This window comes from Castor canadensis, chromosome 7, assembly GCF_047511655.1.
Source record: "Castor canadensis chromosome 7, mCasCan1.hap1v2, whole genome shotgun sequence".
In the NCBI taxonomy this organism is placed as follows: domain Eukaryota; kingdom Metazoa; phylum Chordata; class Mammalia; order Rodentia; family Castoridae; genus Castor; species Castor canadensis.
The window spans coordinates 88,847,152-88,870,609 of NC_133392.1; the positions used below are offsets into that span (position 1 = coordinate 88,847,152).

General features: G+C 36.6%; 1 protein-coding gene across 5 annotated transcripts in view; it reads right to left on the reverse strand.

The window, feature by feature from the left end:
* The window catches only part of LOC109682068 (heparan sulfate 2-O-sulfotransferase 1), a 169,333-nt gene that overhangs the window by 132,302 nt on the left and 13,573 nt on the right, over positions 1-23,458 (reverse strand). The window contains exon 2 of one of the 5 annotated variants that reach the window (XM_074079513.1): positions 18,451-18,591. The exons of the other annotated variants lie outside the window; for them this stretch is intronic. The gene's annotated coding sequence lies outside the window, so the exon portion shown is untranslated. The remainder of the gene's footprint in view (positions 1-18,450; positions 18,592-23,458) is intronic. 5 annotated transcript variants of the gene reach the window in all.

The window sequence follows — 23,458 nt, forward strand, 5'->3', positions numbered from 1 at the left end:
GGTAAAAAAAGAGGAAAAGTGTAATTGTTTTTCAAAGAGAGAGAGAGAGAGAGAGAGAGACCAATGTTCCTACTTAAGCACAGCCCAAGATGCATGGAACTACCTTAAACAAAAAGTGTAGGAAGAATAATTTGAGAAAATATTTTATTCCATTCCTTCATTTTTAAAAAAACCCAGTTTTCCACATTACTCACCTGAATGATATTAATGACTTCATAGTTATGTCTCCATGTAAACGAGAACAGTTAACATGTACCATGAAGAGAGAGGGAGGGAAGGAGGGAGGGAGGAAAGAAGGAAGGTGAACAAGCTTTTTTTTTTGGCAATACTGGGGTTTGAACTTAAGGCTTTCTACCTGCCCAGTGAACTAATAGAGTCATGCCCTCAGAACTTTTTGCTTTTATTATTTTTCAGATAAAACTTAGCAATTTTTTTTTTTTTACCCAAGTTGGCCTCAAACCACAATCCTCCTACCTATGCCTCCCACACAGCTAGGAATACTGGGTACAATCCCACATCTGGCTTGCTTGTAATTGGCTAACTTTTAGCCCAGGCTATCTTCAAACCATGATCCTTCTGATCGCTACCTCCTGAATAGCTGAGATTACAAACATTCACTACCACAACCAGTCTAAGAAAGCATCAATTAAAAAAAAAATGATGCCTACAAATAGTATTTAACAATGACTTGTACTCAAAAAGTTCATGGTAAAGATATATTTCCCATCAGGTTTCTAATCCAACTAAGAAATAATATTGGAATGACTTTTATGCATTTCAGAAAGTAAAACATAAAGAGGGAAAGAACATTCCATAAAATTAGAGACTCCACCTTAAGAGGTAACTCCCCTTAGACCTGACTGTTAATAAATATTGTTCATAATTCTGGTGGGTATTGCTGGAGAAGTACCAAGGATGCATAGAAAAAAAGATAAAGAAACAAATAGCATGCTGCCCATGGAAACTAGTAGATAAGTGGTAAGGAGCCAAATGGAGATAAACCAGTAAGCAGAGTAAGTTGAAGAACAAAAGGTATTATGGACTAGATCAGAAAGAGTCCAATCAAGAAAACAGAAATTGGGCTGGCAGAGTGGCTCAAGTGGTAAGAGGACCTGCCTAGCAAGCTTGAGGCCCTGAGTTCAAATCCCACTGCCACCAAAAGAGAAAAACAGGAATAGCTCAGAATATTTCAAATAGAGAAGATGCAACTACTAAAACAGGAGACATTCCAGCAGGCACGGGGACCATGGAGCGAAGGGCTTTCTGGAAAGAGCTAAAGTCACAAAGGAGTTGTAGCCACTCCCATAGGCACACAGCCTTTGGCAGAGAAGGCAACTGAGACAAAACAAGCAAAAACAAAACTAAAAACCCTGGCTTCTTCTTTCTACCTGTCCTGCAATCTCCCACTAGTATTTTCCAAAAGCTAAATACAAGCAGAAGCCTATGGACTCAGCCTCTAAAATAGAAAAAAGGAGGTGAAAATTGAATGGATGAAAAAGCAAAAGATAACAGAGTGCCTCTGTTACTAGTAGATACCATGCAGCCCTTTATATTGTACTGCTTATTCATAGCACATCCTTGCCTAATTATGCTTTTCCTAAAGAAGGTGGAAACAGTCCTATTTTCCTAAACTTCACTGTTTTTTAAACCCATCATGATATTTAAATGGGAGGATTGTATCTGAGTAGTCCAAGTCCTACAGGAGTCTAAGGGCCATTTATCCCAATGGTTAGATTTTAATCAGTGGCTAGAGATTTTTATAACCCAAGGAATTATTTTTTTTTTAATTTCACTGATCAGAACCTCCCTCCCCCACGTCCAGGCCAATTAAATTGGAATCTCCAAAAGTGGGGACCTGTGTACTGAGAGTTTTTTTTTTTTTTTAAACACTCCCCTAACTGATTCTAATGTGCAGCAAAGCTTAGGAACTAATGGTCTACCCAAGACACTAATGGAATTCTAAAGACTAAAAACTAAACTTTGTTCAATGGCACCCTAATGTCTCAGCCAGAAGAGGGCAGTAGGGAGCTATTTTGGAAAGCCACATAGGAGAAAACACTACTAAGGAGGGAGTAGTTGGCTAGGAAGGCCCCACTGAGATTCAAGTATTGTGGGAGAAATGCCATGCCTAAAGTGGGAACTAATGAACGAATGGTAAAGAACCAAGCAGAGATAAACCAGCAAGCAGTGAGCTGTAGCAATGAGAATGAGCCCAGAAACATCAGAAAAGAGCCAGGCACAAAAGCCACTCAGTAGATGAAGGAGCCAAGATTAGAGACACTAGCAGCCAGAAGATTAACTCTACAAAAGGAGGCAGAAAAAAGTTAGAACAATTTCTTGAAGCTTCAACCTTCAATAACAATACCAGGTAAAAAAAAAAAAGTGTGAATCCTGAGAGGTTGTTTTGACAATCACCAAACAGAGAACATTAGTTACTCGACAGCACTTATCTAAAGAACCAATGTGAGATAACAGAGTGATGGACAATAAACAAGTTCTCATTTTTAAATCAAAACTATGAAACTTGGTACTTTTAGCAATGCAAACATGAGTTCATATTCTTTGTGCTTTTGAGAAAGGATCTTACTATATGTTTTCCAGGCTGGCCTTGAACTCACAATCTTCCTGTCTCAGTCTCCAGAGTGTTGGGATTACTACACTACCATACTTGGCTCTCAGAACAGGCAAATCCAGAAGCCAACTGCAGATTAAAAGTTACTAAGGAAGAGGGTGTTGGGGAGTAATATGGGATATTTGTATGAGGTGAGGAAACCATCAATATAAACACACTGGATAGTATACTTTAAAATTATTAATTTTTGCCAGGCGCCAATGGCTCATGCCTGTGATCATAGCTACTCAGGAGGCAGAGATAAGGAGGATCACGATTAGAAGCCAGCCCAGGCAAAGAGTTCAGGAGCCCCTATCTGGAAAACACCCAACACCAAAAAAGGCTGTCAGAATGGCTCAAGTGGTAAAGCGAACTGCCTAGCAAGTGTGAGACCCTGAGTTCAAACCCCAGTACCACCAGGAAATTTTTTAAATCATTAATTGCATGCTATATGACTCTTACTTCAATTTTTAAAAGTATGTGAAGAAAAACTATATATACAAGTTAAAAGATTTAAAAAATGAGCACCTGTATAACCCACTACCAGAACGACAAATAAATTCTGTAAGCACCTGCAGAAACCTCTGGAAGTGTTACTTTCTGATTCTTCTTTCTCCACAGAAATAAAAACTATCCTGACTTTTAGTAATCATTTCCTAGCTTGTATTGTTCTACCATCTTCATGCCCAACCATGAACAGTGTAGTAAAAATTTGTATTATATGAATTCTTTTTGCCTTGTTTCTTCACATTGTTAAGATATATCTGTATTTTATTGCTTGCATAGTTCAAGGTTTTTCAAAATTAGTACTTTATGCAAGTCTCTTCATGACTTCATAGCTCATTTCTTTTTATTGAGGGTAATGTTTCACTGTATGGACATACAACAATTGCTTATACATTCACCTGTTGCAGGAGACCACATCCTGTTTGCCTCTAAGGTTTGGCAACTATGAATAAAATTGCTACAAATGTTTGTGCACAGATTTTTGTATAAACAAAAGTTTTCAACTCATGTGGGTAAAGACCATTGCTGGACCATATAGTAAGAGTATGCCTTTTTTGTAAGAGACTGCTAAAGTGTCTTTCAAGCGTATCATTTTGCATTCATGCCAACAATGAATGCGAACTATTATTCCACATTCTCACCAGCATTTGGTATTGTGTTTGAGATTTTAACCATTCTAAAAGACTGCACAGGGCATATATAACTCCCTATGGTTTTGTTTTGATACTGGTCTCAAACTCTTCATCTTCCTGCCTCTGCCTCTCGAGTACACAGGCATGCACAACCACACCCAGCTGTCACTGTGTTTTTAATTTGCGATTCTCCAACTACAGCAATCAAACATCTTGTCATATGTTTACTTGCCATCTGGATACTTCTTTTGGTGAGGTGTACAGATATTTTGCCCATTTTCTGATGGGGCTGTCTTCTTATTGTTGAGTTTTAAATGTTCTTTATTCTCTATTTTTAATACCAACCTTTACAGGCATGTATTTTACAAAGATTTCCTCCTAGTCTGCAGCTTGCCTTTTCATTCTCTTAACAGTATCTTTCACAAAGCCATTTTCCATTTTAACAAAGTCCAGCTAATCAATTTTTCTTCTTTCATGGATGGTGTTTTGTCTAACATGTAACACCAAACCAAAGGTCATCAGATTTTTCTCTATGTTCTCTTTACAGTTTTATGTTTAACATTAAGGTCAAAGGTATAGTATGGTCATCTCTAAATTCACTCCCCCCACCCCACATCATGAGGGTATCCTGTACTTTTAGCACATTTGTTTAAAAATCATCCTTTTCCCATTTAATTGCTTTTGCTCCTTTGTCAGAGATAAGTTGGCTGTATTTGTCTACTTGCAGGCTATTTTGTTTCACTGATCTATTCATCTATTCTTTCACCAATACCACACTGCCTTGGTTACTATAATATCATTGTAAACTATGAGGCTATGAACTTCAAGTCCAGTAGCGTCAGTTGTCCAACTTTGTTCTGGGTCTGTGATCTCTCCAAATAAACTTTAGAATCAGTCTGTCAACATCCATTAAACAGCTTGCTAGGGTTTTGATTGGGACTACACTCAACCTATAGATCATGCTAAGAACTTGATTTCTTAACAATATCACGTCTCCCTAAACATAAACATGGAACATCTGCTTATTTAGTTCATCTTTGATTTTTTTCCCATCAGATTTTTGTCATTTTCCTTATGTAACTCTTAAAATATTTTGCCAGCTCTATACCTGAGGATCTCAATTTTTAGTAATAATATAAATAGTGCTATGCTTTTCATGTCCCAATTGTTCACTACCATTATCTACACAGCATAATACTTTCGTATATTCACCTTGTATCCCACAGCTTTGCAATAATTGCTTATTAGTTCCAGAAGAGTTTCTGTTGATTCATTTGTTAGGATTTTCTAAACATACCATTATGTCATCTGTGAATGAAATTTTCTTTCTTTCTTCACAATTTGTATGCCTTGTGTCTCCCTTTTCTGCTTACTACATGAACCAGGACTTCCAGGATAATGAAGAGTAGTAATGAGAGGGACTGTACCTTCCTTTTTCCTGATTGTGACAGGAAAACATTTAGTGTCTCACCACCAAGTATGATGTTAGCTGTAGATTTTTTTTGTAGTAGTTTTTAATTAAGTTTAAAAAGGTTGTCTTATTCCTAGTTTGCTTAGATTTTTTTTTTATCATGAATGATATTAGGGTTTTTCTTTCAAATGCTTTTTCAACATCTATTGATGTGGTCATATAATTTTCCTTATTTAACCTGTTGGTGTACTTACATAACTGATCTTTTTCTTTTTTTTCCTGACAGTACTGAGGTTTGACATCAGAGCTTAGTACTTGCTAGGCAGGTACTCTATACCACTTGAGCCATGCCCCCAGAACCCCTTCCACTTTTCTTTGGCTTTCAGTTAATTTCCAGGTAGGGTCTCACACTTTTTGCCCAAGATGACCTCCAACACAATCTTCCTACTTCTGCCTCCCACATAGCTAGATGACAGACATACACCACTTTACCCAGATTGTTTGTTGAAATGAGGTCACATTAACTTTATGTCAAGGCTAGCATTGAACTACAATCTCTGTGTCTCAAGAAGCTGGGATTATAGGCATGAGCTCTCACACTGGTTGATTTTTGAATGTTGAACCAGTCTTTTATACCTGGAATAAATCCTAATTGGTATATAATTCTTTTTAATGTTTAGTTCAACTGCTAAATATTTTACTGAGGATTTGTACATCTACATTAATAAGAAATGTTAGTCTGTAGTATTTCTTTCTTGTAATATCTGGTTTGTAATGGTGGCCTCAAAAGTCTTAAAGCGTTCTGATTCTGTTTTCTCAGAGAGATCATAGAAAACTGTATAATTTCTTCCTTAAATGTATGGTAGAATCAGAGAAATCTTAAAAGATAAAACATTTAGATTTGAAGGTAAAAATGTAATATATAAAATGTTACTTTGCAAAACAATAGAAATTACTTTGAGCTTTTAAATTTTGATGATACTGGGGTTTGAACTCAGGGCTTCATACTAGCTGGGAGGTGGCTTTACCACTTAAGCCACACCCCATACCTTTCTTGCTTTAGTTATTTGTCAGGCAGGGTCTTGCATTTTTGCATGGGGACAGCCTCATTCTACCTACACCTCTCATGTAGCTACGATTTTTAGACATGTACCATCATGCCTGCCTTATTTGTTGAGATGGGGGAGGTGTCTCACCAACCTTTTTTTTCTTTTTTGGTCCAGGCTGGCCTCAATTGAACCATGATCTTCCTGATTTCCACTTCCCAAATAGCTGGGATTACAGGCATGTACCACTGTACCCAGCAGTTGTCTGTTTTTGAACCCACATGGTAAGCCCACCTTATTTGTGGATTTACTACACGAAGTTCTGACTAAGCATGTTCAAAAAAAAAAAAGATCAAAAGGAATTTCAGAAACAAAATTTTAATTCCTGTGCATATATTACACAGCTCAGGTGACACAAAGAAACTCTCAGTCAGCCCTACGCTGTCATCAGTTTTATTTAAATAATTATGTGATCTGCCCTAATTTTATGAAAATTGCCTCCCAAAAAGCAGCGTAACTGTTAATGTGCTTAATTTAAGTGATAAAGTGAAAAATTCTAAGATTTTTCAAAAGGCAACATGCTTTTAGTGGAAGTTTGGCACCATTATGGAAAAATGAATCCACATCTCAGTACAGTTGAACTCTATGCATCCTGAACATCTGTGTTTTTACTCCATGGCAGTTTTCTTAGAACCACATACCTGTGGAAACCAAGGGTGCACTGTATCTCTTCCAGGCAATAGTTCTAATACTTTAAAAATACAACAGTAACTAATAGTTCTAATATTTTAAAAATACTTTGAAGACCACACAGATATAGTCTTTTCAACAAATGTATGAGTTATTAACCTCCTTATTAATTCCTGATTACAGAGCTTTAAATAGTAAGCGCAAATGAAGTAAGCAAATTGTTTTTATTCACTCTACAATAGAAAATTCAGTCTTTCAACTCAAGTATGTTTAACTCTAACACTAATTCTATTTCTTTTAGATTTTATCATTATTAAAATAAGCAAAAATTAAGGAAGTAAAACAAATGAAAGATCAGGCACCTTGGCAATCCGAAGAGATGGGATGTAACATGTTGTAATAGTATTCACTCTATACATCTTGAGAAACGTAACATACTGGTTAAGACTACCACGGTTTGAATTCTGATTCCATCACTTACTAAGGTGTGCGATTGCCATTTATCCTATAGGAATATGTTTCTTCTGTGAAATGAGATGATTAATATTATCCTTATTAGGTTTTATAGATTAAAATGTCAAATTAACATAATTCATGTTAAAAAATGTAAATAGAAAACAGACATTTTTTTTCTTTAATAATGTGCCACTGCTGCTTTTTTTTTTTTTTTTAAATGGTGCTAGGGATTAAACCCAGGGCCTTAATTATGCTAGGCAAGCACACTAACCCTGAACTATACTTCCAGATCTGCAACTGCTTTTTAAATAGTTTTTTCAAGAAATATAAGACTCTAATAAATGTTTGAAACTTGCTTATTACCTAAAACTTCACTTTACACATACTGACAGTTTGTAGCCCGTAAACTGGCTTGCTAATTTGGTTAATATAACTCTCTTCATAACACAAGTAACAAAATGTGGCAGATCTTTTCATAGCATTACCATCTGGAATTTCAAGTGACAAAACTGTGAATTATTTCAACATAAAATACAATGTATTCTTTTTTCTTTCTCTTTTGTGGTACTAAGGATTGAAGCCAGGGCCTTGTCCATGTTAGGGTACTTTACAGTTTGAGTGATGCCCCCAGCCTGAATACAGTGCAATTTTACTGTCCAAAGATTCAATGAGGAAAGAAGTTTGATTTTGCAGTCTCTGAATATATTCTCTAATTCTTTGAATTCAACTAGCAAGGATCTGTAGTTAAGTTAGCAAGAAAATATTACTTAAAGTCTAAACAGAGAAAACTACGTAGCAGTATAAACTTCTCCAAAGGCAGAATACTTTATAATGGAATACATCAAGCACCATAGAATATAGGGGTATTTTTCCTAGTGGAAAAGTTTTCTTGAGGCTACTCTATAAAAAAGGACAAATCTGCTGGGTACCTGTGGCTCACACCTATAATCCCAAGGCTGAGATTGGGAGGATGGTGGTTCTAGGCCAGGTAAGGCAAAAAAAAGTTTATGAGAGCCCATCTCAAGGGAAAAAAGCTGGGCATGGTAGTACACAACTATCATGTTAGCAAGGCAGGAAACCTGAAACAGGATTGCCATCCAGAATGGGCAAAAAGACCCTATCTCCAAGATAATTGGAGCAAACAGATCTGGAGGTGTGGCTCAAGCAGTAGAATGTATGTTTTCTAACCAGTACTGCCCAAGAAAAAAGCCAATCCATCTGGTCTGACTTACAATTTCTCACCATTACAATGGTGCAAAAGTGATAAATACTCAGAAGCCACATCTCAAATTTTGAATTTTGATCTACTCCCAGGCTTGCAAACTGATTCCAGATTATGGGCAGCAGTAGTGGAGACACAGCAATCACAAGGGTAAACAAGCAACATTCTGCAGTGTGCTATGCTCCTAAACTATGATATCCAGCAGGTTTAGATTAAATGCATTTTACACTTACAATATTTTCAACTTAAACACTTTTTCAGGAAACAGCTTCATCATAAATTGAAGAGCATAGGTACATACATGCATGTAGATTTTTCTAAAGAAATCAAGGTAGTAACAAAAAAAAAGTCACACAAGTGATCAGAGTGAGTGAGCATCACAGGGAGAGAATCTGAAGGTACAAAATGTATCTCTTATCATCAGTTCCTTCTGGGCAGGTTCACATTGCTCAAAACCAGACTGTTATGCAGGCCTTGCTGACAGTTTTCTATAGCCAAGGTGATTAACTGCAAACACTTGTTTTGAACTATCTGGCTAAAAGTATCAAGGCCATGGTATGTCTTTAAGAATTTTAAGGACCTGACTGATTCACCGATGCAGACAGAGAATTGTTCCTTCAGAAAAATCATGGCCTTACCTACAGGTTCTCTATTGGCCTAGTTGTCTCTGAATGTTAGACTTTCTTGGACATGAAGGGAAATATTGAGCTGGTTCAAGTGGTATGTGGACTGCCTAGCAAGGCCCTGAGTCCAAACCCAGTACCACAAGAAAAAAGGAAATCTTGAGGCAGAGGGTGTAGCTCAGCTCAGCAGTACTTTCATAGTATTCATGAGGACCTGGGTTTTATCCTTAGCACTGCAAAAATTTAAAAACAAAAAATCTGAATACAGTTCTTAAAAGAAAACATATGAAGAGCCAACAAATACATGAAAAAATTTTTTTTCAATCTCTAATCATTAGACAAATGCAAATTAAAACCCCATCAATATCCTTCATATCTGTTTTATCACCTAATCTAAGCCAATGCAGGAAGCATCACACAACAGTTAACTGCCATGCCTCTTTAGTCTCCTACTTCCCTGCCTGCTTATTTTAGTTTTTCATGACACTACTATTTTTAAAGAGTCCAAAATAGTTGTTTTACATTAGCTTTTCTATTTGAATTTGTCTCATTTTTTTCTTTATGAAGTTCTGGAATAAAAATCAGGAGGATACTGCAGAGGAGAAATGTGTTCTTCTCAACACATCACACTAAGAAACATACATATGCCAGTTTTCCCCATGTTATTGTTAAGCTTGATCATTTAGCTCAACTGGTTATACTGCTCCAAATTCTGTCCCAAACTTTCATCTAAGGCTTTCATATCCCAATCAAATATTTCTACAATATTTAAATCTATTTATGGATTTTCTATACCTACAATTCTTTCTGTATTTATTAGTTGGGTTAAGGAAAGAGCAAATGGTCATTTTCCAACAAACAATGGTCCTAATAGACCTGTGGTCTGTAGCCATGGAGATGGTTATGTGTAGTGGACTGTAAATCTCTTAAGCAGCAAATGTGACTCATATTACCTTTTCATATGGAATTCTGCTTAAAATTTTATGATTAAAAAAAGTTCTAATAACGGGGGTTGGGGGACGATACTGTACAAATGTATCTTTCTGCAAAGATGAAAAATTGTGGCTAGCCACATGTGGCTACTGTGCCCTTCAAATGAAACTAGTAGGACCAAGGACCAGAAATTTTAAACAACCACATGGCTAGTAGCTACTACAATGGACAGTAGAAATTTAAAGAATCTCCCCTTCATGATATTGACCATCATTTTTAGGATAGTTTTCTACCTAAATATAAATACATTCATCCCTCATCATTCAAGGGAGGCGAGACTGGTGCTAGGACCTCTCGGCTGCCAAAATTCATGGATGCTCAAGTCCCTTATATAAAATGGTGTACTGTTTACACAGAACCTAGACACATCCTCCATATGCTTTAAATAATCCCTCCATTACTTAAAACACCTCCTACAATGTAAATGCTGTGCAGAAAGTTGCCATACCGTATATTCCATAGGAAACGAGAGGGAATAGCATGCACTTGCATACAGATGCAACTTTTTTCTCCATTATTTTCTCTCTTTTTTTTGGTTTTGGGAAGGTTGGTTTGTTCTTATTTCTTTTGTTGGTTTGATTTTTTTCACTGTGTGTACTTTTTAAATTTTTTCCCCACTATGTTCAGTATATGGATACATCGAGTCTGCAAAGGCAGATCGCATAGATATGAAGGGCCGACTGTACATGTAACACAATCAATCAACTTTTAAAAATATTATGCCAAGAAATACAGGTTGGGCATTCCTAATCTAAAAATTCCAAAATCTGGGGCTGTGGTGTGATTCAAGAGGTGAAGTGCCTGCCTAGCAAGGGTGAGGCCCTGAGTTCAAACCCCACTTAAGATATTCGAAATCGTCCAAAATGTGAAACTTTTTCATTGCTGACATGACCAGTCAAAACACAGGTACACTAAAAAGTTATAAAGTTACTTGTACTATGTGTATAGGAGCATGAGAAACATAAGTGAATTTTGTGTTTAGACAGGTCCCATCCATAAGATATCATGTATATGCAAAACTCAAAAATCTGAAAACCAAGCATTTCTGGCTCCAAGCATTTTGGATAAGGGATCCTCACCTGTAGTACCTATCATTTTATTACATCCAGGCCACATTTTATATCAGGTACCTCACATACATTCTCATTTAAGCCTAGCTATGAACCTGTAATCAAGCCTTTTTGAGAAATACTTCATAGAGAAATTAACATGTGATTATACCCTAGCACTCTTGAACACACACTAGGGTCATATAAATTGTTAATATAATCTGTGCTTTGTTAAAAATTTTAATACCAAAGGCAAAGTACCAGTTGAAGGGAACTAACAGTTAACGAAAACCTCCAATTGCTAGACAGTTTATTTAAATGTAGTAACACTTTTACCATTCCAATTAAAAATAAATGGCTCAGGGGAAACTTTCATTTCTAATGTCATCAGAGCGTTCAAGAATAAGAACCACACTGTGCCTGGAGCAAGTCAATGTTTCAAGTGAAAAAATTAACCACAGGCTGGGTATCGTGGCACAAGTCTATAATCCCAAATACTGGAGAGGCAGAGGTAGGAGGATCTGAGTTGCTAGGCCCACCCAGGCAAAAACCAAACTAAAGCAAAAGGGCTGCGGTGTGGCTCAAGTGGTAGAGCCTTTGCCTAGAAAGATGAGGCCAAGAGTTCAATCCCAGTATGACCGAAAATAAATTAATTAAATCACAATTATAGTCAACAGGCAAAATAGTGGTTTGACTTAAATGAAGACATTTTGAAATTTTCATTACTGATAATATAAAAACAAAAACCATACTTTACACAGCAAACAGTCTCCTTAAAAAAACTGGTATTTTCTTTATAGCATTCTAACACTAATGGATATAGTGAGATACCCCCTTCCCCAAAGATCTTTAATGAAGCATCAAAGGCTTCATAAGCCTTCTGAGATCCATAAAATCAGATCTTCACTCCCTGACAGAGTGAACTTGCAAGAATTTAAACGTTTTAAATTTGAAACTTCAGTTTAAAAAATAGGTCAGTATCAATGTCATGAAATACTCACAATCATACACTTTCTGTCTGACCTTCACATGTACTGATGGATTCCTCTTCTCCTTGGGATGTCCTTTTATGCCGATCCCATTTTCTCCAAAGCCTCTGCATACCATTCACCCTCTTTGGAACTCCATGTGTACCCTGTCTACATTCTCTCTCTTCTCCTTAGCCTACCCTGCCTCCTGCCCTCAGAGGGAATGCATGGGGTTGGAATGAGTATTAAATAAAAATGAAAACACCTGGCATATAATACTGACTAGAGGAACACACTGCTTTTCACAGTAATATATTCAGGTAGTACACAGTATCTGGACCTTGACAGGCATATTGTAAGTACTTGCTGAAATTAATACAACATAGAGAGCCAGGTGCTGGTGGCTCATGCCTATAATCCTAGCTACTTGGAGGTCTGAGAGCAGGAAGAGCATGGCTTGAGGCCAGCCTAAGCAAATAGTATCTGGATCCCATCTCCAAAAATTAGTAGAGCAAAATGGACTGGAAGTGTGGTTCAGATGGTAAAGTGCCTGCGTTGCAAGCTCAAATCCTGAGTTCAAAACCCAGGCCCAAAAAAAAAAAAAAAAAAAAAAAAAACCTAGGAAATATGGGCCAAAAAGAGGGGCAGGAGACTGGAATAGGACAAATCGTTTTGGCATAAAGGACCTTGAATATACAAAAAGAAATTTCAGTTTCACCAAAACTAAGCAAATTAACTTTCGTGTTACTCTAGTTATAAAGGTATGTGATATGTAAACAAAATCTTTCTAGAATTAAAAACAAAGCGGACAGAGGTTACACTCTTAACATCTTAAGAATTTTTAAAACTACTTCATTTACACTGAGCAAAAACAATAACCTAGCAAGTCCACTATAATAAGACGCATACTGGGAAGACAATTATCCATTGGTCTCTCATACTTCTGTGTTGCTGCGAGCAGAGACACTGGATGAATGAATGCTCTTTGTTCCACAGTGTCTTTCCAAGGGTGGTTGTACAGCAACAACCTTGAACGATAAAGACAGTGTCTCTATGGAGAGCAATGCATGCAGTCCATGTACTTGTGCCATCGAGCCCATTTCCTGTCATCCTACGCTTGCTGAGCTCAGAAAACAGCTGTGGGAATGCTGATATTGTTGTCTTCTTACCAGCATCCATGAACATGTGGCAATTTAATTTATTACCTTGCAAAAATGATCTCAGACCCTTTACAATTCCTGACAAGGAGAATCTGTATACATGTATAAAAATAAGGAGAAAAATTAGAGGTTTCCTAAGTCCATTTTACTAATAGTCTTCAGAACATACACAGCGGTCAGATCGAATGTTCTGACAGTAACACTGGGAAGGGAATCTTTATGGTAAGTATCTGCAACACATTTTCTAGACACAAGACAATTCTGCATGGTTTTCTAGCCCCTGTGCTTACTGATTAATGACGCTCTTGATATTATGGCCTCTTTAATTAAGGGGTCAATATATATAGTTTGCAAAAGGATCCCAGCAGTTGTTGATATGTAACCATACCTACTTCACCCAGCTTTGGGCAAGGCAGCCTTGTTACCAATCAAAGATTCATGTACTGTTAAGGGTGGTAGTCTGTATATACTCTTTTATAAACACTGCAAGCAGCACTGTCTGATGAAAGAACTCTAGTCTTAACCGTAGGAAATGAGTAACTGCAGTGGTATCTACCCAACTCGGTGTGAACAAGTTTCCTTATGCGAACAAGTAGACTTTACTAATTACTAAGATCACCTCAAAGCTAAATTCTTTAATACACATGGTATCAGTTACTAAAAAACTGTTGTAGCTCAATACATACAGCTTTGAGCAATTGTCCCAGAGAATTTTATTTTACTTTATTTTGGCCCTGGCTTCCAATCCCAGCATTGGGGGGGTGGGGGGGAAAGAGCTTCCAATATCAAGAAATTATTTTGCTATCCAAAATGGATGCAGTCAACCAGATATGGTGGCACTCATCTATAATCCCAGCTACTTGGGAGGTGGAGATTAGGAGAATCACAGTTCACAGCCAGCCCAGGCAAAAAAAAGTTAGCAAGACCCTATCTCAACTAATAAGCCAGGCAGGTGTACATCTGTAGACCCAGCTCTTTAGAAGGAATAGGTAAAAGGATTTAGGCCCTGTGCAAAATATGAGAGACTATCTGAAAATAACTGAAGCAAAACAGAGATAGGGGTGTGGCTCAAGTGGTAGAATGCCTGCCTAACAAGCACAAGGTCCTGAGTTCAAATCTTAGTCCCACCAAACACAGACACATACACACACACACACTACTATCACCACCAAAATTAATACAGCCTTATTTTTCAGACCTGCAATTCATGTTCCTGTAATAATGAATTTATAGTTGATCTTCAAACATAAATGACACATTAATTAATCATGGTTCTTCCCTTATTCAATGTAATGGTAATGACTTAGCCCATGTAGACAAGTTTAAGATTGTTGCAAATTTCTTTTTGTATAAAATCCAGGGGTCACTGAGAGTGACCTTACGTAGAGGAAGCCAATAAGGGCAGCATATTTTTAAAGAGATATCAATTTAAATCTAAATTATTAGCTCTTTTAAGTCTTATCAACCTATTTACCTCCCTACACACAGTGTCTTCAGAGGGTATCTGCCACACAAGACAGTTATTTGTAAAAATTAAATGACATTTTTTTCATGAAGGACCTAACCTTCATGTCTAACCAAGTTGGACATGTAGTAAGCATTCACTAAATGATAGATAACATTACTAGATGACCTGTAACTGAGTGTGATCTTTTCTCTATTTTTTAATGCTATCCACTACTATACCCTAACAATACCCTACATTCTTAGCATTTCACATCATGTCTGTTGAATATAATTCATGTACCTCCATTTGCATACTTTTACAATGACATCCTCTCCATGGAATTTTCCCTATCAAATTCTTATCCATTCAGAAAATCCTTTAATAAATTTTATTCTCCTTCAAGAGAATTTCAAATACCTGATCCTTTCATATGGTCAGATTCCTGGTGCTTGCTGGTGGTGCTCAAAGGAAAACATACTAACTGCTAAGAAAACTGAGGGGCTATCCAGGATAGTAAGTGCTGGCTTTGTAGAAAACAGAATGTAGAAGTTTGAGTATTAGAAATAAACCTAAGGAATAAATCTTAGTTTGAAGCTAACAAAGCAAGGAAAAGACAGCAATGTCTAGTACACACAGAACTGCCTTTTGACAATTTGAGTTAAAGAATATAAGCAAAAATACCTGGAAAGTCAACAATAGTATTTTTCATGATTTTATAGATTCAGAAACTTGGGTGGTTACATTAGGAAAGTTTCATTATAGCCTTTATAGCCTTCAAGCAAATATACTTTCTAGCATTTAAAAAAAAAAAAAAAGTTTCCTAATCAAGAGACTCTTCTGAAGAGACAATCTACCAACCTACAGAATGGGAGAAAATCTTTATCAGGTAGTCATTTATCACAGATTTATACTCAGAGTATTTACGAACTCAAAAAAACCCCAGGAAAATAAGTAAACCAGTCAAATAATGGGTAAATGACCCGACTTATCAAAAGAAGTACAACTGACAAATATATGAGAAACTGCTTAACATCTTTAGCTATGGAGGAAATACAAACCAAAACCACACTGGGATTCCATCTCATCCCAGTCAGTGTGACTATTATCAAAAAAACAAAAAATAACAAATGCTGGTAAGGATGTGGAGAAAAAAGAACCCTTATATACTGTCAGTGGGAATGTAAGTCATATAGCCATTGTGGAAAACACTATGGAATCTTCTCAAAGTATTAAAAATAGTCCAGGCGCCAGTGGTTCATACCTGTAATTCTCTCTACTCAGGAGACAGAGATCAGGAGGATCTTGATTTGAGGCCAGCCCAGGTAACTAGTTCTCAAGACCCTATCTGGAAAATACCCAACACAAAAAAAAGGGCTGGAGGAGTGGCTCAAGTGGTAGAGCACCTGCCTAGCAAGCATGAGGGCTGAGTTCAAGCCCCAGTACCACCAAAAAAAAAAAAAAGAAAATTAAAAATAGAACTACCATATGATCCAGCTGTACAATTCCTGGGTATATATCTTAAGGAAATGATATCAGCATACAAAAGAGATATCTGCATACCTAAATTTATTGTAGTGCTACTCACAACAGCTAAGATTCAGGAATCAATAAGTACAGTCAACAGATACAGGGATGAAGAAAATATGGCATACCCAATACAGTATTGTTCAGTCATAAAGAACAATGAAAACGAAAGGCACTAGAGGACATCACATTGAGTGAAGTCAGACACACAAAGACAAGTCTGAATGTTTTTCTCATGTGTAAAAACTAAAAGAGACAACCTGAAAGCAGAACAACTCTTAGGGACTAGGAAAGGGGATGGGAGGAGGATGAAGAGAGGGCAAAAGAGAAAGTGGACATGATTGATGCACAATGCACATGTCAATAAAACCCATTAAAGTGTATAATAATGTTAATAAAAAGTGGGCAAAGGATCTGAAAAAAAATCTTTCTTAAACATCAAGATTTTACTAATGTTTCATTTTTTAAAGTACTAAGTCAAAAAATTTATCAGTTTGGCACTTAACCTTTTCTGACTAATTTGCTCAAATTTACCTCCCATTCTACCTCAAAAGATTTACATCCTCAAAAGTTTCCTGTCTTTGAACTTTATGTTTCCTATCAACTCCGTGGACATCTCTTTTGCACTTTCAAATAAAATTTTTAATTTCACAGTACTTGAATAGGACCAAACTATATACTATAGATTCTTTTTACAATTTATGATGCTCAAAGAAAATAAATAACATACATGAAATGTTTCAAAGAGCCTTTCAAAATCCTTTATTAAAAGGATTTCAAGAGGATTTTAATTCAAAAAAATTTATTTACTTCGTTAGGCAATCAAGTTTTCCCAATGTCAGTAGCTAGAGGGTTCCTCTTGCCCAGCTGCTGATTAAGAGATCTTACAGTAAATTTACCCTTCTTTCTTCAATAAGAATCCAGAGTTTTTCCTCAAGAAACAGATGCATAGCTCAGTATTTTCTTTTTCACTTATTCATATGTGCATACAACGTTTGGGTCACTTCTCCCCCCACCCCCTTGCTTCCAGGCAGAAACTGTTCTGCCCTTATCTCTAATTTTGTTGAAGAGGGAGTAAAACAATAATAAGAAGGACCAAGGGTTTTTGCTAGTTGAGATAGCTATACAGGGCGATTCCTCGCACTGCTTCCATGTACAAATGTGTTACATTCTAAGTTGATTCTTCCAGAACTGGCCTTTTCTCTAGTTCCTGATCCCATTCTCCTGTTGGCCTCTGTCACTTTAAAGTTTCATAGCTCAGTATCAGACATTTAAAGGACATTAATATTCAATGGCTTGTATGTAATATTAATACTGCAACTCACACCAAGTAACAAGTTCTAAATGTCTTATTCCAAAGTTTTAGGGTCCTTTCTGTTGGAGTAATCTAAAATTAGCATTTTTTTCAAATTTTATTATTAATAACCTTCGAGGGCTGGAGGCCTGGCTCAAGTGGTAAAGTGCTTGTCTAGGAAGTGCAAGGCCCTGAATTCAAACCCTAGTACTGCAAAAACAGTCAAAGAAAAACCTTCAAGTCTTTAGTTCTACATTTCAATGTTTAATTTTAAGATATTAAAGGTCATGAAAGTTATTTTGAAGAAGGATGAAACCTCTAACAACTCATGCTTGTTATGAAATGTAAATCTTAATGCAAGCCTTTAAGACTCAGAGATAGAATCTGAAAGTCTGATAACTGATCATGTATAAAAGGAAAGAATCAAGGATAACTCCTAGTTTTCAAGCCTAAGAAATATGGGATTCTTTTTCCCATGGTGCTAAGGATGGAACACACGGCCTTGTGTACACTAGGCAAATGACCACTGAGTCGTATACCCTAGCCTCAGGTATGGAAGTATTAAGCAGTCACTGACTGAAGTAGAGCTCAGAAAGGAAGCTAATTTGGGGGTGAAAAGAGGCAACAGAACCCCGAAGGCATACTGCTGTTGTTTTAAAATAGACTAGCATGAAGCTAACTTTACTTATCAGTGGAGAGAAAAAAAAGGTTATTTCTTCTTAAGGAGATCAGGGGTGTAGGGATATACTAGTCATCTTTCTAATCACGTGACAAAATACCTGATAGACGCAGGGAGGAAAGCTGTATTTTGACTCACAGTTTCAGAGGGTTCAGTCCAGGGTTGCTTGGCCCCACGGACTTAGGCAGAACACCATGGTGGCAGGAGTGTCTGGCAGGAGGTTCTCACTTCAGAGCAGACAAGACCATGGTGGCAGGAGTGTCTGGCAGGAGGTTCTCACTTCAGAGCAGACAAGAAGCAGAGAGAGGGAGGGGACGCAGGTCCAGTATAACCTTCAAAAGCATGCCTCCTCCCATCCCCAAAACCCATGACCCACTTCTTTCAGGTAGACCCCATGTTCCAGTTTGCACAGCCTCCCAAAATGGTGCTGCCAGTTGGGGACCAAGCATTCAAAGTCTGCAGAGGACATTTTATATTCAAACCATAGGACACAAGAGTTATGAATTGCCTCAACTTGAAGTAAGAAATCAATTTATCCACCCCAGGACACAGATTTTCATTTTCATTTGCCACAAATAAATAGCTAAACAGTGCTCAAGTAAAACAGACCCCTCTCAAAGTTGATTTTTCTTAGAAATAATTTCATTATTTCTAAGATAATTTCTCGTATTTTGTAACTCTAATAACGCTTATGCTATCTTCCACCCCCTTCCATGTCATTTCGGCCTTTTTCATCTGAACCAAATAGGATAGGATAAAGAACCAAGATAATCCAATCAATGAGAGCCTATGTTAACTGTGCATTGTAAATTAAAGCTGAAATGAATTCTATTCATTATGTAAAATTTAAAGAGATTGACCTCTGGTTTGACAGGGTATTTACTATAGATAAAAGAGCTGGCTGGTTTGAGTGATGCTGGCAGTGTTAATTGTGCCTGCCAACAACGGAGTTCCATAAACACTGAATTCTGTTCTTCCAATGGTTCCTTGTCAACAAGCCATAATCACATTTCCACACATATTAGTAGATTTCTACAAAGCAGATTTAATCCTTTGTGTCCCCTTAGAGCCTAGGTCTGCGAGCATTTGCAAATAATTTTTAACAGAAAAGTCTTTAAACAATCAGTAGTGAGCATTCAAATACAGAAGGAAAAAAAAAATTCCAGATGCAGAACTGGTTTCTATCAACTATTTAAAACCTTTAAATGGGTATTAAGTTTCTGCTCATAACACTTCACTCTTAAATTTCACTCATTTAGATTTATTATGTTAGGAGATTGATTTGGTTTCTGAAAATGTTTCTTCTGAAAAAGATAAACTCCACATAGTGGTTACCTGTGAGAGGAAGGGAGGAAAACAGGCTCGATGTGAAGTGCCAGGGGGTTTCATGTATCTGTGTTTTATTGCAAATGCAGAAACACATTAATATTTAATAAAGCTGTGTGGGAGGCATACAGGCTTATCGTAAATATGTAACTGTGAGGAAAATGTTGGAAGTTATTTTTGTCTCTCAACCTTTCCTCCAGAATGGAAATTCTATGGCTAATAAAAAAAATCTGATGAAAGGAAGAGAAGAAGTATTTGGGGAATATTATATATTTAACAGGAAGACGAATTCCGGTATTTTATACAAAGCAAGTAAGAGGGACAGTATGAGACAGAGTAAAAAGGACTCCAAAAAAAATAGGCAAAACCCAAGTACAAACAATACCTCAAACCAATCAATCCAATCTTTGGAGGGTGGGACTCAGGTAGAAGCATTTTTAAACCTAATGTGGCCCCAATATATAATCAAGGCTGAGAAACACTGCTCTAACACTTGAACAGTATAAACCTGATTCAGCATTTCACAAAAAGAAAACACATACAACATCCATGATACAGAATTTTTTAAAAGTTAAAACAGCAGTTTTTGTGGAACAATATATAGTAACTTATCTCTAAGTGATACCGACACAATTCAGCTCACAGAAACAAACTGGGAATAAATTGCTCGAAAAAGAGAGAGAAGTTTTAAGAACTAAGAAGGAATAGAAACATCTTTTTATAGCTGTAAGAACTACCTGAAACTAGTCTTTACCTTGCATAAGTGTGAGAGGATGAAACTTTAATGTGTCCTCAGGACTTAACATTTAACTATTGTCCTAAAAGTCTGAATGGTATCACAAGGGAGAACTGTATGAATGTCATCCAAGTGGGAGATCTTTCAAAGTTATGCCCGTAGAAGACATAAAGAGTCAAGCATGGTGACATACTCTATAATCCCAGCACTGAGGCTAATGCAAGAGGTCAGAGTTCAAGGCCAATCTGGGCTACATACCAAGACACTGTCTCCAAAAAAAGACCTAAGAGAACCCATGCTTGAGAAAAATTATGAATGCCTCCAATGAATATCATGGCACGAATGACATGTATTATAAATGTAATTTTTCTTTGCTTTTTTAAATTTGAAAACTAAATGCACTTATCATACTAAAATTTTACATTCATCAATTTTTTTTAAAAGCCCGAACAGTAATGGTGAAAACGGATCATCCTTATTAGTGAGAAAACACCATGTCTGAAAGCAAACTTTCAAGAAGCCTTCCTACACATTTTCTATGTCAAGAAATTTAAATTGAATCTACTTGCATAAATACTTCACAACTGTATTAAAAAAATCACTTAAGTTTTACATATTTTCAAGTACTAACTGATAAACAAAATCAAATCCTGTCTCACCCTTAAAGAAGTTTCTTCTACTAGCTGATTTTCTTTTTCCAAAACAGTGGGATTTTTTACCATAACAGATTACATTTATACCGTTTTCTCATTTCCTGGGCTCTCTAAGAAGCAATTAATCCAGCCAACACTTCTGTGGGGTGGACACTTAATTGGTTACCCACACTTACCGCAAATCCTTATTTTCAAACGACTGTGTGAAAAGCTTACTCATATGGAGTTACTGACCTGTGCCAAGTTAGATTACATAAAAGAAGTATCTGAATACTTGCCAATATTCACTGGTTTATTTATTTTACTAATTCTCCCCTTCATACCCCACCCCCCACAAAGAAGGAAGTTATAGCATGTGAACATTTATCCCACTGTCTTATGGTATTAGGATTGTACTCAGAGCCTTCAGCATGCTAGGCAAGCGCTCTACAACTTGAGCTATGCCCTCAGTACCTTTGTTTCTATTCTATTGTTTTTGAGATAGGGTCTCACTAACTTTGCCGGTTCTGGCCTCTGCCTTTCAAGTAGCTGGGATGGAAGGTGTAAGCACCCAGTCCCACTGTTTTTTAAAGTGGGCAATCACAAAAGCTACACAGCCACTCCTAAACAAAAAAAAGAATAAAAATTCAACTGGGAAAGAGAATGAAAAAGCTGAAGAGAAGGGCAGGAGAACTTAACTGAAAATGATTGCTATTGTAAGTATTGGGAAAGAAACTCATTAAAAAAATAAGCAACAGTGCTTTAATGAAGTCTAGAAAATTCCCGTACTTTACTTTCAAAACTAAAGCTATTTGCATCTATAAGAAAAAAAGCCCACTCAACTTCTGATTAACTTGGAACACAACTTCAAGGAGGGGTGTCTCCAAGTGCAGCCCCACTCCAAATATAAAAGAGAACATACTTTATGCACCCTGTTCTACAGTTAAGTCCTCTGACAAGAAGAAATAATATACTCTTATAGCTGTCCTCTACAGCATTTCAGAATGCCAATGTTACACAAACAGATCAGTGCAAGGGATGAAAGCTAAACATGCTTTAACAAGTGATCTGGCTAGAGATCAGAGAACGATTATTATCTGAGTTTTTTGACATAGTAATTTTTATTTCTGATAGTGTCTTAAAAATTCATAGAGCACATTAGCACATTTATTTTAAACAACTCCACTGAGATATAATTCACCCACTTAAATATACAATCCAATGGTTTTTAGTGCAATCATCACCACAATCAACTCCGGAGTACTGGTCACCTAACAAAGAAAATCTGTAACACTAACAATCATTTCCAATTTCTCCCCTTCACATATATCCCACCTATATTCTCCCCAATACTCCCTGGTCCAAGACAATCACCTATCTCCTTTCTGTCTCTATATAATTTTGCCAACTCTATCTACTAAACTATATCTACCTATTCTATCTGGAGTTTTTGTTTTGCACTAACTCTAATTATATGTCCTTTGACCAACATCTCACCTTCACCCTCAACCCCCTAGCAACCCAAGCCTCTGATAACCACTGTTCTACTCTGTCTTCCTATAAGATCAGTTTCTTTAGATTCCATCTGTGAGTGAGATCATACAGCATTTGTCTTTCTATGCCTGGCCTCACTTAACATAATTTTCTCTACACTTGTGGATAAAATGACAACATTTTACTCATTTTTATGAGTGGATAGTATTCTGCCATGCCTACATTCCTCATTTTCTTTATTCATTCATTAATGGGCACCTAGGTTGACTCTGTGTCTAGACTACTGAATAGTACTGCAATAAACTTAGGAGTACAGATATCTCTTAAGAATGCTGATTTCTGGACTGGTGGAATGGCTCAAGTGGTAGAGTGTACATCTAACAAGCATGAGGCCCTTAGTTCAAACCCCAGTGTCACAAAAAAAAAAAATTCATTTCCTTTGCTGGATCATGATAGTTATATTTTTAATATTTTGAGGAACCTTCATATTGTCTTTCATAAAGCTTGTACTAACTTATACTCCTACCAACAGAATATACAATCTTTATTAGCTCCATTGTGAAAGGGATGGATGGATGGGTGGGTGCATAGACAGATAGAAAACTAAATATAAGAGTGACCCAAAACTTTAAAAAAAAAAAAACTGTTAAAGACAACAGTTAGGAATAAAAAATGAAATCCTTCACCCCAAATAACTTTATACAAAACTGTCAGAAAGGAAGGCATTTCCACACAGAGAAGGAAGCTGAGTGAAATGTCCTTTAAGCCCTCTTTCAAATAAGATCATTCAATCTGTGTACAGTAAAACTCTCTCCTCCTCTTATCATAAAGTAATGAGAAATAAGAAAAAAATGCACTCTAAATACTATGGAAAAATTAACATTTTATGTTTCTCAAAAAGGTAATTATATTCTCCTTCATATTTAAGTATAAATATTAATTCCTTTGTAATTCCTTA